The sequence below is a fragment of the Culex quinquefasciatus genome, chromosome 1 (assembly GCF_015732765.1).
Source record: "Culex quinquefasciatus strain JHB chromosome 1, VPISU_Cqui_1.0_pri_paternal, whole genome shotgun sequence".
Lineage (NCBI taxonomy): Eukaryota > Metazoa > Arthropoda > Insecta > Diptera > Culicidae > Culex > Culex quinquefasciatus.
Window position 1 is genome coordinate 46,646,942 of NC_051861.1, and position 13,162 is coordinate 46,660,103.

The 13,162-nt window shown below is 42.5% G+C and overlaps 1 protein-coding gene across 4 annotated transcripts in view; it reads left to right on the forward strand.

Moving 5' to 3' along the window:
- Positions 1-13,162, forward strand: part of LOC6035520 (doublesex- and mab-3-related transcription factor 1) — a 253,077-nt gene that overhangs the window by 21,130 nt on the left and 218,785 nt on the right. The window lies entirely within an intron of this gene.

The following is a 13,162-nucleotide window of genomic DNA, read 5'->3' on the forward strand; positions in this document are numbered from 1 at the left end:
AGTGAAGAGTAAGATAAATATTACCAAGCTGATAGCTTGATTTTTTATTTGCTGTCGGTGAAACAGACAATTTAAATGGTTAATTTATTTGGAATATATGATTAACTTTTCTCTGCCAAATAATTTAATTTAAAATGTATTTTTCAATTCTATAAACTCCATTACTTTTTACGGATTTGAGATTTTCTCATTTTTTAGATCGCTCGATTTTCTAGGAACGTCCTGAACGCATTTTGGTCAATTTCTTTTGTTTCATTCGGCCTACTACTAAATTTTATGTAGATATGTACTGAACATGTTCGCATAAATGTCCCATATGCAAAAACAGCAAGCTGAGAAAAACGCAAAACAAGTTTGTCCCACACATAAGGCTACGTGTTAAGTTTTCGTGAAAATACTGGATTTCCTCTTGATTTCTAGAACAAAGTACTGGATGCTATATGCTTTTCTGAAAGAGCTCGCGATTTTGAACCAAACTGCATCAATAACTCAAAATCGATGAAAATGCATATGGGACATTTATGCGATCAGGGGCAGTGTAAGTGCTTTAAATGTTACACAGAAAATAATTTTGGTCGAGGCCAAAATCCGTTCTGGCTCCGATATCGTTTAATTGACTTCTTGCGGAAATAAATGGAAACTACCTTCAAAAAGCTTTTTTGGTAGGCTTTTTGCATGCTTTCAGTAATGATCAAAACAAATAGGAAACTTTGAATGTGAAATTTTTAAATCAAATGAACTGAAAATTAAAAATTAATACAAGTTTCTACTTAATTTTAGAATTAAATTGCTTTAAATTTTTCGTTTATGTAAAAAAAATGTATTCTGAAGGAAAACATTTCTCATGGATAAATCAATAAACAAGGTTGAGAATATTTGAAAATTTGAAATATACAAAAAATGATCTATTTAAAATTGAATAACATGCAAAAGTTTATACATTTCATTATTTGAAAATGAATTTTATGCAGCGAAATATTTTTTTAATAGCGGAGGAACTGTGAATAACCATAACCAATAACCATGCCAAATATATTTTAATCAATGCAGAAAAACATATTTCAAGTTGTTTTTAGTTGATTTGATCTATTGAAATTATGGAGCTTTTTGATTTGTTTTGTTCTTTTCATTTTTTGGGCAGATTTTGAAGAGAGTGTGGCGATATAAACTTTGCAAAATATTTGTAACGTATTGAATTCACATTAAACTTATTCCAAACAATTACGTTGTCAAAAAAAAAAAAAAAAACAGATTCTTCACATGTTTTTGCATACGCACGCGTTTATACTAAAAAACCTGTAGATTGAAATTTTCCCACTTTTGAGTAGCAATGTGAACACATATTCTTTTGTTTTGTTTTTTTTTTTTCAATCAACGAATCCATCCTTACATTGCTTGGAACACCCTTGTAAATTTTTAGTTTGACAACCTATATGATTATAAAGAAATATTTTTTTTAAACTTTCCTTTTTTCCAAATTTCTTCCCCAAAATGCGTATTTTTAGACCTTCGATGTTTTTTCAGAAATTTTAGTAGACCAAGTGGTTTGGTCTTGCCCGCGAAGATCAATCGGACCGAGCACGGAATTCGCAATCCAGAGGTCGCTGGTTCGTTTATATTAAAAATCTATTTACAAAATTTTACCCCTAAACGGTGACCTCCTGTGAAAAAGTTGAAGAAGGTACTGTTCGAATGTATTTCATTTTGTACAATAAAAATGCCGTGCACAGATAAAAATGTGAATTTACTCTAAACGGAAACATTGAATCACCGTTAAACTCAGTTGATTTAACTTGAGATTCGACTTAAACGGTTGAATCACACGTTAAATCATGTTTTTACGTATAATTTGTCGCAAATTTACATTAAATTGCATTTAAATTTAAATGTTTAATGACGTGCAAAAGTGTTACACCATAAATGATGTAACATTCGGAAATATTTTTTTTGGTGTGTGCAACAACATGGTCCACTCAAACAACGCACAGTGGGCGAAATGGAACCCAAAATCGAACTTAATTGAACGCGGCTGGTTCCCTGGTATGAATAATAGTGTTTCTTATTTAAAAACATCCAGAGAATCGATTGGTGATGATTTCATCCACCGCACGAAACGGCAAAGGGTCCATTTTGCCCCGATTCCCCATTTTTCACATTTTTTCTTGAAAATTGGTCTGTATTTAAAGCGGAGGCTTTAGGCGGCCTTCCAAAATGCATTTAACTTATTTGAAAATGTCCCAGAAATCCAGTAAAAATAATACACTTGCACTGCAAAAATCATCTAGGGTCCATTTAACCCCAATTCCGCTATTAAAGCATTTTTGGCCGTTAGCAAATGTTAGGTCAGATTTTAAAAATCTGAATATATTTTTATCGTAAAGATCAGACAATTTTACATAAGCATGACGATTTGCACTTGATAGTTTGACACATTATGTTGATAAAAATAAAATGTATGTGAAAGGCATGTTACCGTTGTGACTAAATCGTTCTACCTTTACCCCGCCCCGTTAAGGGTAAATAGGAGCTTAGGGAGTAACTACAGTAGCATGCATAGGGATTAAGGATGAGGATGTTTGTGTATTTGTCTTTTCAAGCGTCTTTATGTAAAACTTAAATTAAATTAAACACAAACTAATAAATAAATTGGAGCACAGTAAGATTAAAACTAAATATCACAGATCGCAAACCATAGCCATTTAAGTGTTAACACACGAAGCAGAGTCTGTAACGAGATTTGCTGCAAGGGTTGCTTATTCGCGAGATCTGCACGAAAAAGGGGTAATAAAGAGAGCGAGTGTGGGATCGAGAGCCGAGGAGGGCTACTGGTGGCCATCGCGAAATTAAAAGGTCTTTTCCGATTTGCCTATCACCGAGCGCAGAAGTGCACCAAGTCCTGAGCGAGACAACTGACCGTCTATTTCAGTTTGTCCAAAGTTTTACCAGTGATTGGCCAGCAAAACGATACGGAAAAGTAAGAGAACTGCGCGTTGAACGAGAAAATCAGGTAATTGCCGAACTGGCGAACCACCCACGTGCTGCCCCAGTAGTCCCTCATTCCCCATTGCTAATCTCGGCCCGATCAACCACCCACGACAGGACCCAGTGGTTGTAGCTTGAACGCCCTGTTTTGAAGCTATTGTCCGTCGATCAAGTGCTGCACCGCCGAGCGGTGCCCACTGACGAGGTCGCTTCGGCGCCCCCAAGCCATTCGGTGCGCTGAGGACCTAACCTCCTGCCGCGCCGTCGTCGCGCTGAGGATATTACCTCCTGCGACGCGCCCAAGTTCGAGCACTCCTGCCCAAAGCCTGCCACAAGCATCCCGCGAGCGTTCGCGGCCGAAGACGAGCCAGAGGCCGGCGTACCCGTCGCTGCATGATTTGCGACATCGCCCGGCACGAGAGAAACCACGCGCATCCACCCCCGCATGAACACCCAGCGCGTGCACTAGGCCGTAACCGGCCCGTAACCGGCCCCGTCGACCCCACCCGCAGCAGCAGCAGCGTCGTCAGCACCAGCCGGCCAGCCAGATTCCTCCCCACACACACATAAAGAACCGTAAGTGCAATAAACGATACAAAATGAAATGCTTTTGTGTTTAGGCGTTTAGTGTATTGATGGCGAGCCCCCTTGAGATTAAGGCTCTTGTTCTTGTCCCTTTGCCCGCCAGCGCGTAAAAAGAGGCCGAGGCCCACCCCTGTCGGTCGTGGCTCTAAGACCAACCGGCAGGGGCGTTTCAGGGTCCGTCTGATCCAGCAGGTAACAGGCAGTTTATTCTGCGTTTGGGAAAATTGGCCCAAAAGTGATTCTTCAATCTTTTTATTTAGTTTAATTTCCATATCAACATAAATGTGTCAAACTTTCAAGTGCATATCGTCATTCTTATGTAAAATTGTCTGATCTTTACGATAAAAATATTTTCAGATTTTTAAAATCTGACCTAACATTTGAAAACGGCCAAAAATGCTTTTACAGTGGAATCGGGGTTAAATGGACCTTAGATGATTTTTGCGGTGCAAGTGGTTATTTTTACTGGATTCATGGGACATTTTCACATAAGTTAAGTGCATTTTGGAAGGCCGCATACAGCCTCCGCTCTAAATACAGACCGATTTTCAAGAAAAAATGTGAAAAAATGGGGAATCGGGGCAAAATGGACCCTTTGCCGTTTCCTGCGGTGGATGAAACCATCACCAATCGATTCTCCGGATTGTTTTACATAAGAAACAGTATTATTCATACCAGGGAACCAGCCGCGTTCAATTAAGTCCGATTTTGGGTTCCATTTCGCCCACTGTGTAACGGTTCTCAAACCCTGTAATGGTGGACTTTGAAAAATATCCCAAACAAAATCTTTGTGAAAAAGCCAAACCAATTTTGAAAAAAAATCGCCATTCTTATTTTGAATGTTTCGTAAACAACAATGCACCCTCAAAAAAAGCCGAGAGAAGAGCTCTTCCAAAATAAAATCGAAGAATATATTAATGAAGAATATTGATCGTTGAATTTTTTATGGAAAAGTTGCTTAATTGTGAAATGTGAAATTCGCAAAGTGCTATGCTATGAAAATTCACACAAATAATAGGAAAAAAACCTTAGAGCACCAAAATCGAAAATGGGTTTTATTTGTATTTTTTTATTTGGCTCCAACTTTGTGAGGGCCTTTCCTATGAGCAAAGAAGCTTTTTTGTGTCATTGGTTCACCCAATTTTGGCAGCTGTCCATACAAAATGGTATGCAAATATTTAAAAATCTGTAAATTTTGAGCGAATTTTCTGATCAATTTGGTGGACAACAATACAACATTTTTCAATATTTTTAGTTTGTTTTGAACGGTGAATTTACTAAACACATGAATGTTTGACATAAAACTTCACTCAAGCAGCGTTTTTCGGAATTGCAAAAAAATATTGTAAGCAACTCGTTGCAAAACTTTTTTTTTCTCAGCACTCATCGTATTTATCCAAACTCGGTAAACCTCGTTAGATAAATTTACAACTCATGCTGCAAAAATCTTCTTTTTGCAACTTGTTGCATAAACTACTACACTCAACCCCTGGTGGTTGGTCACTTTTTCGTTTGACACTTTTTTAGTTTGTACCGCGCAGGGTTGTTAAAATATCAAAATATCAGCTCTCAGCAACTACAATTATCCCGTCTGAATATTCATGCCTCAAATACAACTGCTCTTCTCTCCTTATTGAATCTCTCAGCGCCGAAAATAGCCGAACACGTTTTCGTGTTTACACACTCGCGATTGACATTTTCCTTTTCTTTCTCATTCCTGCTTCCACGATCATCCTACCGCAACAGCGTTTAACCACAAAAGCCGCCACAAAACTAATTTCGCAAACGCAGTTTAACGGGACGTCATGCGTGGTCGGCTCCTAATTGCCATCTCGCGTTCTCTCATTGCAGTTTTCTGAGAGATTGAGAGACTCAGCGGAGAGAGCGCATAGTCGTGGAAAAGGGGAGGAGTGATAGAGAGAGAATGCCATCGCTGGGAATCACAAGACACAAGAAGAGATCTCACAAGCTATAGTGACGGCAGCTATACTCTCGGATATTTTTGGTGCAGAGATAATCTAATGATAGCTTTTCTATCACTCATTTACAACACTGGTACCACGTTAGTTGGTCAATGTCAAACTAAAAAGTGACGAACTGTCACTTTTTACATTCCGTGTAAAAGGGGTGTCAAACTAAAAAGTAACCCCGTTCGTTTGCAATAGTTGGTGTAAAACCATCGGGGTTTGAGTGTATTTCGATATTTGTCTAGAAAAGTTCAACATTTCAGCACTGGTATTGAAAGGTATTAAATTTCCTTTCAGTTATTTTAGGTAGGGAAAATTAGGCCCATTCGATTCTCCAGAAAGACAGGAAAAGTTGACAGTTTCACAACGGAATTGCAATAAAGATGTTCCACTGATGTTCTTCTATCGTTGCTTTTAACCTAAAATTTATTGTCAGCTCAATATTCTTAACAACAGATTTGAAAGCAACTTTTTATAAGTTCCATTAAAAAAAACTGATTCGAAAATAACAACTCTTGAAGCTAGCCTCACCAGTTCAACGATTTTTTTTTTCAAATTGTAAGGAGCATCAATAAAATCTTGAGAACCGCTGCATTAAAATATAAAAAAAAATCCGTTTATCTCAAAATATTTACTTGCAAGTCTTGAATGGAGAAATGTCAACATTATATGCAGACTTGTAAGGACGAAGTAAAGTAACTACTCTGGTTACCCTCCCGCAAATCTTGAGCCAAACACAAAATATGAAATTTCCTGAGATCGGATGAAATCGTGAAGAATTGCTTAGTTTTGAATCTTGAAATAGTTGAAACTGAAAGGATATAGGTCTATGAGGTCGAATCAAGGAATTCTTGTGTCCAGTGAAATTATAACCTTTCCGCATGCATCAGTATTACTTACAGTCCCTATATTTTCCCATCCATCAAAAGCAAATTCTCGGGAATTCAATTTGTACCAAATTGATTATTGTATGCAAATTGCGCCCTATTATGTTGCCTGACAAATTTCAAAAAGAGCAAAAAAGTGGGTTAACAAAACACAAAATCGGCTCGATTAAGGCGCAGTATGTGTTAATTTGGCACACCACAAAAGTGACAAAAAGAAACAAACTCGTTTCTGGAAAGAGCATTCTTCAAAACGGAATTTTACACACAAAGAAACGCTAGGATGTTAGTGGCGCTTCGAAAACCAGGAAGTGAAAAAGAGTTCATGACGAGTTCAACATTAGGGTAGAGGATTGTAGCGAGAACCTGTTTTGTGTCGATCTGGGTGGTGTAATTTAGGGTTGCAGTACACATTTGTTGCTCGTCTTTGAGAATCGGTAGAATTAAGGGAGGAATCAATCTTCGAAACTTAAGAATTAATTTGGTCAACATTTAGCACTTTATCGAAGGAAGAACACGGAAAAAAATTACTCAACCAGTTTTTGCCTACAAGAATTCACTCAGCGTGGCCTGAACGTGTCTTAATTATTTGTCACAAGATGCTTGGCATTTGCGGTTTTCTTCAACCGCCCAGTCCTCCAAAATCCCGAAAGGGGGAGCGCGGCAACGTCTCTTGTGACGAAGACACCCGTCAAGGGCATGACATAAGAGGTGACAATGGCCTCACGCTTAGCGGAAGATCACAGGGCGCGTTCCCGTTCCCCCAAGGAGGTGTGCGTTCCACGGTCCGTTGCGCACCCAGAAAGAGGAGGGTGACCGCGCGCTGTGAACGCATTTCCGACGATCTCTTTGGACGGTGCGGCGTCGTTGTGAGAGCATGAAATAATCAGATTAATTTGTGCCGTGCGACTTCGTACTTCACAACAGGGAGAAGGAGAGGTCAACACTTAAGGAGACTCGAGGCGCAGAGTTGGTCCGAGTGATTTATCGGCATGGCGCTGGTAGCTTGAAACAAATTGTTGCTCGTACCGAAATTTACTTATGTTACTGTTGTAGATGACTCACTTTAGCATCCGAATTGACACATGGAAAGTGAGCTCAACTAAAATCCGAAATATAGGAATTTTGATGGAAATGACTTCCAGGATCATTATGTGTACTGCGAGAAGTTCTTCCAAAGAAAAATGTATCGTGCCAAGATATGCAAATATTTTGCCCACAGTGAGTCTCTCCCTCCTCTGACCTGCCGGCCAGGTGACAAACCACTCATAAATTCTCAACTGTATGATCCTCGCGCTTGTAAAACTTTGCACTTCGCTGTCAAAGATTCTACTCTGCCTTTCCTCGGAGAAGCCTTTTGCTATCCGTTTAAAATGCACACGAGAGAGAAATAATTAAATATACAGTTAAACCTCGTATAAGAGCGCCTCGTATATGCAACTTTGCATATACGAGTCATTCCACCTGATTCGGTTTTGTCGCAAGAGTTGCATATGCGAGGCACAGGGCTTATGGGATTTTGGCTATATGGGAGACATGGGCTATATTTTTATAAAAAATCAACTAAACTATACAAATTTATTGTGTTTTGGAATCGTTATGAAGTCAGCTATACAGCTACACCAATTTTACATGGTTTACGATGTTCTAGATCATCCGAAACTTCGTCAAGTTAAGGCCTATGTGTTCAACGCCGTACAAGTATAAGTTAGGCGATTTGACTGTGGTTTTTGACCACAGATCATATCCGGATAGCCTCAGGGAGGTTCAGGGACTAGTCTACCGATATGTGGTGATGTTCTGGGTCTTCTGTAGAGTCCCGGGAGGTACGTCCGATGGGTCTACCGCCGTAACACGGCAGAGGTCGGTAGTTTTAGACCTCAGATCATATCCGGATAGCCTCATGGAGGTTCAAGGACTAGTCTACCGGTATGTGGTGATGTTCTGGGTCTTCTGTAGAGTCCCGGGAGGTACGTCCGATGGGTCTACCGCCGTAACACGGCAGAGGTCGGTGTTTTTTGACCTCAGATCATATCCAGATAGCCTCAGGGAGGTTCAGGGACTAGTCTACCGATATGTAGAGATGTTCTGGGTCTTCTATAGAGTCCCGGGAGTTACGACCGATGGGTCTACCGCCGTAACAAAGCAGAGGTCGATGGTTTTTGACCTTAGATAATATCCAGATAGCCTCAGGGAGGTTCAGGGACTAGTCTACCGATATGTGGTGATGTTCTGGGTCTTCTGTAGAGTCCCGGAGGTAACGGTCAATGGGTTTACAGCCGTAACTAGTCTACCGATATATGGTGATGTTCTGGGTGTTTTGTAAGATTTCGGGAGCTACGGCCGTTGGGTCTATCACCGTAACAAGATAGAGGTCGGAGGTTTTTGACCTCAGATCATATCCGGATAGCCTCAGGGAGGTTATAGGGCTAGTCTACCGATGTGATAGGTCTTTTGTAAGATCTTGGGAGTTACGGCCGATGGGTCTACCGCCGTAACAAGATATAGGTCGGTGGTTTATGATCTCAGATCATATCCGAATAGCCTCAGGGCCGTTACTTCCGGGACTCTACAGAAGACCCAAAAGATCATAACACATCGGTAGACTAGTCCCTGAACCGTCCTGAGGCTATCCGGATATGATCTAAGATCAAAATCCAGTGACCTCTGCCTTATTTCGGTGGTAGACCCATTGACCGTAATCCCGGGACTCTACAGAAGACCCAGAACATCACAACACATCGGTACACTAGTCCCTGAACCTTCCTGAGGCTATCCGGATATGATCTGAGGTCAAAATCCACCGACCTCTGCCTTGTTACGGCGGTAGACCCATTGACCGTAGCTCCCGGGACTTTACAGAATACCCAGCACATTACCAGAAGTCGGTAGACCAGTCTCTGAACCACCCTGAGGTTATCTGGATATGATCTAAGATCAAAATCTAGTGACCTCTGCCTTATTTCGGTGGTAGACCCATTGACCGTAACTCCTGGGACTCTACAGAAGACCCAGAACATCACCACACATCGGTAGACTAGTCCCCGAACCTGCCTGAGGCTATCCGGATATGATCTGAGGTCAAAATCCACCGACCTCTGCCTTTTTACGGCGGTAGACCCATTGACCGTAGCTCCCGGGACTTTACAGAAGACCCAGAACATTACCAGAAATCGGTAGACTAGTCCCTGAACCTCCTTGAGGCTATCCGGATATGAACTGAGGTCGAAAACCTCCGACCTCTATCTTGTTGCGGTGGTAGACCCATCGGCCGTTACTCTTGGGACTCTACAGAAGACCCAAAAAATGACCACACATCGGTAGACTAGTCCCTGAACCACCCTGAGGCTATCCGAATATGATCTGAGGTCAAAAACTTCTGACCTGTATCTTGTTACGGTGGTAGACCCATCGGCCGTAACTCCTGGGACTCTACAGGAGACCCAGAACATCACCACATATGGGTAGACTAGTCCCTGAACCTCCCTGAGGCTATCCGGATATGATCTGAGGTCAAAAACCACCGACCACTGCCGTGTTACGTCAGTAGACCCATCGGACGTAGCTCCCGGGACTCTACAGAAGACCCAGAACATCACCACATATCGGTAGACTAGTCCCTGAACCTCCCTGAGGCTATCCGGATATGATCTGAGGTCAAAAACCACCGACCACTGCCGTGTTACGTCAGTAGACCCATCGGACGTAGCTCCCGGGACTCCACAGAAGACCCAGAACATCACCACATACCGGTAGACTAGTCCCTGAACCTCCCTGAGGCTATCCGGATATGATCTGAGGTCAAAAAACACCGACCTCTGCCGTGTTACGGCGGTAGACCCATCGGACGTACCTTCAGGGACTCTACAGAAGACCCAGAACATCACCACATATCGGTAGACTAGTCCCTGAACCTCCCTGAGGTTATCCGGATATGACCTGTGGTCAAAAACCACAGTCAAATCGCCTACCTCATACTTGTACGGCGTTGAACACATAGGCCTTAACTTGACGAAGTTTCGGATGACCTAGAACATCGTAAACCATGTAAATTTAGTGTAGCTGTAAAGCTGACTTCATAACGATTCCAAAACACTATAAATTTGTATAGTTTAGTTGATTTTTTATAAAAATATAGCCCATGTCTCCCATATAGCCAAAATCCCATAAGCCCTGTACCTCGCATATGCGTGCTTCGCATAAGAAACCCCCATATGAGGTGCATATGCGAGGTTTAACTGTAATATAATTATACTAAACCCAGTTCGACAAACAGAAAACAAAAACGTAAAGTTGAAGAGACAAGAGAGCCCGGCAGCTGCAACACAAAGTCACAGTCGGTAACTACTTCTCGGAGTGGGTACCTTTAGGGCACCCGAGCCGGGCTCGACGAGGTTGGTTTGCGTGTGCTGCACGGCGGATCCTGGAATGCCCGGCTTGATGCAAATGTGCGAAATGAGCCGTGGTATTGAAGTTTTGTGGTTGGTTGGAGCAAAAAACTAGAGTTTGCGAGCAAAAATTTCATTAAAAAGAACTCTCAATGGTCAACAACAATTATTCGCGACGAGAAACTTTGCCCAGAACTTCTCGCTGTTGGAAACAATAAATTCATCAGCTCAAATCATGAACATGCAATCGACTTTTCTCCAGCAGCCGCCCCATTTAAAATAATCCTCTCAATGGCACGAAGAATGGCCGTGGCCCTGAACGGCGTTCCGTACTGCCCACCAAACAGACAATTAAGATAAAATCAATGCAAATTTTTGCCGTGCATAATAGCAATTACAGGATTTACCGCTAATTGAACACCCTGTAATTCCGTATACAGTTGAAGCCTGGCAGGTCTTACCTCTCGCGTCGTCGTGGGTCTTCGATGGCTACCGGGTCTGCTGCCGCAGGTAGTCTCCTTGTCGACCTTCTTCATCGGTGGGCAGAACGCGCGGAGTTGCACAGCGCGGTCCGGGATACATGTTCGCTTGTTGGATTAGCGAAAATCAAACAAAACTGAACGGGTCAGGACGCGGGTCTCCCCGCCACGGCACAACATAACATTGTCTGAAGGCTACGCGAGGGTCTCTCCTCTGCTGCATGGCTTCATGGTTGACTTAAACGGTCGCAACGGTTAATTACAGCTCGAGTCAATCAAATCTGCGAAGCCGGTGTTGCCGGTCATGGATAATTTAAGGTAGAACCAGCGCGCACTCGAGCCAAGCAGCGAGACCTCAGCCGCTATCTCCCAGGTGGATACCAACCGGGAAAAGGAGGGAATTCTGCTCTGGCCAAGGTCAGCCGCTGATGTGGGTCGTTCGGAGCAGCCAACTCCACCGCCGAACACGAGGCGAATGGCAGCGTGTTCACGCGCACAGTGCGAGAGATGATGGAAATAATGTGAACACGGAGCTTAAATGAAGTGCAAACAGCTACCTCGGGCGATTGACAGGTTAGCAACGACGACGGATTGGAGTGCAGAACAAACAGTGATAAGCTCTCCGGTGCATCTTGCCGTGACGCGTAATTCACGAGGGGGGAAATTGACGGTAACCGGATCGACCCTGGTTGCTGATAAGTCTTTAATACCAGGCTTGTTCTATACTTGTTTAATTGCAAGTGTTCTTCAAACGATTAACCCTAAGATCAACAGAAAGCAATTCTGTTACACGCACTACATTATGCGGTGACTTTGAGCTACTCGGTGATAGGGAACAACTTGGTGACGCTGAGCTACTTGGCTCAGAAGCGGCAGAGCAAACTTCTTGGGAATACTTGACGACTTGGTGACTTGAGCGAATCAAACATGGCGCCAAGTCTTGTCATGAAGCCAATTATTGTCTAACGCCAAGTCTTGTCATGACGGCCATTTGTTCTGGCGCCAAGTCTTGTCATTACGCCAAGTCTTGTCATGACGCCAAGTCTTGTCATGACGCCAAGTCTTGTCATGACGCCAAGTCTTGTCATGACACCAAGTCTTGTCATGACGCCAAGTTTTGTTATGACGCCAAGTCTTGTCATGATGCCAAGTCTTGTCATGACGCCAAGTCTTGTCATGACGTCAAGTCTTGTCATGACGCCAAGTCTTGGCATGACGCCAAGTCTTGGCATGACGCCAAGTCTTGGCATGACGTCAAGTCTTGTCATGACGCCAAGTCTTGTCATGACGCCAAGTCTTGTCATGACGCCAAGTCTTGTCATTACGCCAAGTTTTGTCATTACGCCAAGTCTTGTCATTACTCCAAGTCTTGTCATTACTCCGAGTCTTGTCATGACGTCAATTCTTGTCATGACGCCAAGTCTTGTCATTTCGCCAAGTTTTGTCATTAGGTCAAGTCTTGTCATGACGCCAAGTCTTGTCATGACGCCAAGTCTTGTCATCACGCTTAGTCTAGCTCTAACGCCAAGTCTTGCTCTGAGGCAAAGTCTTATCAATACGCCAAGTCTTTTCATGACGCCAAGTCTTGTCATTACGCCAAGGCATATCGAAATGCCAAATATATCTAGACACCAAGTCAATTCTTATCGAGTTTGCTCAAGAGTTATTTAAGGCACAACATTACCCATGTTTCCCATGACATCCAGTTTTGTCATGTCTTCATGTCGGAATTCTCGAAATCTCCTACTTTATTTTAAATGCAAATCCTCTCCATTCGTCAAAGATTTTTCACGACTACAAAAAAAACTCGGAAGCAAAACTCCGCCAACGCAACGCCATCTGATATCTCCGCGCAACAATGGCAGAAGCAGCGATCC